Raw genomic sequence first — 3,988 nt, forward strand, 5'->3', positions numbered from 1 at the left:
GTGATGAATTGAAGCCTCTTGTTAATGTATGCACGCTCCGCCTTGCAAGAAGCCGATTGGAAGATCGCGCCGTAGGTTGGACGTATGCCACGGATCAAAACCCCTTTGAATCTCAGATTCAATTGCTTCTCGCTGTTTTACTCTCTCGAGTGAAGGCTTTTGCCGCTTGCTCTCCCGAACGCAGGCTCTTCGCCACTTGCTTTCTCGAGCAAGGCCTTGTCGCCGTGTGGAGAGCACTCTAACTTGTGCTCACAAGCTGAACCATCAGGCGATCAACCATCTAAGAACTCAAACACTTCAGTTGAACCTTCGCGATCTTCAAAGAACTTAAAGTGTTGCAAACTCAGGCTTTTAGCAGGACTGCTCAAGCCTCTGTGTCATAGAGAAAACCAACCAATCCAACGAGGGCTTCCCCAAAAGGACGTCATCCGAACGTCATTCCGGCGCCAAATCAACAGCCAATCAGCAACGGAATCCCCTCCAGTAGCCACGAGGAACGACTCAGCTTTTCAGCTGTCACCCAAAGCAAAACGCAAGTAAACGAACAAAATCTTCTATCTGCTGAACTGACGCTGATGATTGATTTAAGCAGTAAAGATAAGAAAATATCTGCTTTGTGAATTCTCTCAGGCTGAATTTAAAACTGATATTAACGTCTCGCTGGACGACCGTTGATAAGGTGTAAAATAACAAATTTGAAATCAGTTCTAAACAGGTGGTCTTCGAATTTTCAGATCCGAGTCCTTTCAAACCCTGAATGAATTAATAATAATTAATTCCCTAAAATTAAGTAATCAAGACATTACACCCTGGATCTTTGTTCTGCAGTGAGGGGCTACTGCTAGTGCTGCCCCTGTTAGACTCCCAGGGAATGAATAACTTAATAAAATGTGTACTTTAAAGACAATGTAACTTGCTTTGGATAAAAGCATCTGGCAAATGCATAAATGCAAATGCAATGTAAAACAAAATGTATTTTGGGTTACCTAATTCTGCATTTCTGTAAAATGGACAGCTGGCTGTATGATGATTCTGCCCCTCATAGACAGGATCCTGTTTTTGCTTGGAGAAATCTCTTGTAACAGACAGTGTCACAACATCCTTTTTGTGTTACTGTAGTTTATGATCAGAAAAAAATACCGTACAGTAACAGAATTTACATTTTAATAAAATAAACATGCTTAATATTTATTAGCAAAACTTATATTAATATATTGCTAGCCTGTTCCTCTCTTTAAAAAGTCTAATTTGGCTAATTTAGTAACATTAGTTAAGTTGATGGAAGCTCACCTGTTGTTAGCACTGCCCCACAGCACAAAGGGCAACACATATTTGAACAAACAAATAAGTATTTTGCACTGTTTATAATACTAATAGCAATTATAATGAAATCAATTTCATAAGAAGTATTAGAGAAGCTCAAATGTGCATGATTTTGGCGTCTTTATTTCCATAGAGACGAAGTCTCCAGAACGCGCGCCGTTAAAGCCCTTTCACACAAGCGCAGCATGCGCTAAACCTGCACGGTTTAAAACATCTAGAGCTCACGTCTGCCTTTTGAACACAAGGCAAGGCTCTCCAGATGTAGGGCTGAATGGGAAAGTTATCAATGGTCTGTCCTGTATCTAATGATGAACTCGCAGGCTGCATCCGAAAACTTAGGCAGCTGACTTGCTGCCTCGCTGCCATATGAGGCAATGACTTTGCAGGCAGCATTTTTTTATTGATTGATTGATTTATTTATTTATTTAGTCACTTAGCACACGCTTTTATCCAAAGCGACTTACAAAGTGTTTTTACACGAAGGCACCTCATGAAACTGATTTCAGACAGGCTTCTGAGGCAGCGTAACGGTTTAATGATCTACAACAAAATATATTTATATTATTTGAGTTTTTGTGATACCTAAACGAATATTTAATTACTAAAATACTGATTTATTGCTAGAAATAACATCAAAAGTGCAAAAAGTTAGTCAGAAATATACATTTACAGACAAACTGACCACCAAACACAACTTTCAGACGCCATCTTTATTTTTTAGCTTATTTTAGTAATGGAACGCACAGGATTGTGGGATATCAAAGGCAGCGAAGGATACATCTATGCTGCTTTTAAAATTCGATCAGAGGAAGGTACCTCCGGAGACAGGAAGTAAAGCAGAATTTGGATTCGGACGTGCATTGATGCCTTCCTGCCTTTGAATGCTGCATCCGAAGGCAGCATTTTAGAGCTTTCGGACACAGCAGCAGTTTGCAGGGAAGTATTTCAGTTGCTTACGGTCTGACTTAAAGGGATAGTTCACTCAAAAATGAAAATGTTGTCATCGTTTACACACCCACAAGTTGTTCCAAACCTGTAATAATTTATTTCTTCCGTTGAACATAGAAGATACTTTTAAGAATGTGAGTATCCAAATAGTTTCTGTTCCCCGATGATTCTGTATTTTTCTCTTCTGTGGAAGTTACTGAGGACCAGCAGCTGTTTAGTTACCCACATTATTCAAAGTATCTTCTTTTGTGCTCAACAGAAGAAAGAACTTTACGTAGGTTTAGAACAAATGGCTCGTTCTAACACGCCCCCACATACCTACGTCACTATCTGGGAAGAATTGCATAACGCCGCCCCAAAATAATGTGTTTTTTAAACCTTAAACCGGATAAACACATTTCATTACACCAAATAATGTTCTTTTTAGCAGCATCATATGACCCCTTTAATATAATTTTCCATATCAGAGCTTGGTAGACATAATTATATTTTTTAGACATGATTAGACAGATTTATTAATAGATTATAATTAATGTTAGACCCTATTTATGTTACGGAAGGAGACTCACACAGAGGATTAGAAAAATACAATATAGTGTTTATTTTCAGCAAGAGATGCAGATGGTTCGGGCAGGTGAGTATTTGAGCTTAATATCAGTCTTTAAGGAAGATGAGGAGAGTAACACCGTATTTGGTCCTCACAGGAGATCGTGGAAGGGAGACAGAGGACTGCACACACCTCAGCTGAAGAGTACATGGAGTTTTCACGGAGCTGATGACTGGAACGAACTAGGGAATGGAACACAGGAGAACACACTGGAGGAAACACAGGAGGTAAGTATAACAGGCAGGTAAGTCTTTCAATGTATCTCACGGATAGCATAGAGAGAGAGAGTCCACTTTGTTGAAACGAGACCAGACACTGGAGTGAAGTGAGGTGTGTGCTTTTGAAGGGGAGCTGATGATGATTGCAGATTTGTGACAGGTGCGTGTGATCAGTACTCAGGTGATGGTGTTCGCTGTGATTGGGAGGTGGCTGAGCCTGCCCGATCTGTGACAGTACCCCCTGCTCCACGGCCCGCTCCTGAGGGCCAAAAACCCAGACGTCATGGTGGTCTACTTCTTCCTCGGGGCCCAGGGCGATCTGGATGAGTGGACTGAAAGGCCTCCAGCAGCGTGGGATCAAGGATGTCAGCTCTAGGAACCCATGAATGTTCCTCTGGCCCATAGCCTTCCCAGTCCACAAGGTATTCTAAGAGACCACCACGGCGTCAGGAGTCCAAGATCTCGTCGACCTTGTAGATGGTACCGTCCTCCTGGATTAACGGTAGAGGGGGTTCTTCCGTTGGGCCAGGTTCTGTGGAGAGAGAAACAGGTGGATGGTGAGGTTTAAGCAGTGACACATGGAAGGAAGGGTGAATCTTATATTGTGAAGGAAGCTGGAGTTGATATGTGACCGGGTTTATCTGTTTGAGGATGGTGAAGGGGCCAACATATCTGGGACTGAGCTTCTTGCAGGGCAGGCACATCCTGATGTCCCGTGTTGACAGCCATACCTTCTGACCCGGTTGGTATGATGGAGTTTCAGTCCTTCGAAGGTCTGCGGTAGTCTTGCCCCTGCGTACTGCCCGCTGAATCTGATGGTGAGCTGCGTCCCAGACCCTCTCGCGCTCTCGGAACCAGTAATCGACTGAAGGGACATCCGATGGTTCCCCGG

Source organism: Sinocyclocheilus rhinocerous, unplaced genomic scaffold, assembly GCF_001515625.1.
Source record: "Sinocyclocheilus rhinocerous isolate Xijiao unplaced genomic scaffold, SAMN03320098_v1.1 scaffold3072, whole genome shotgun sequence".
Taxonomy (NCBI): domain Eukaryota; kingdom Metazoa; phylum Chordata; class Actinopteri; order Cypriniformes; family Cyprinidae; genus Sinocyclocheilus; species Sinocyclocheilus rhinocerous.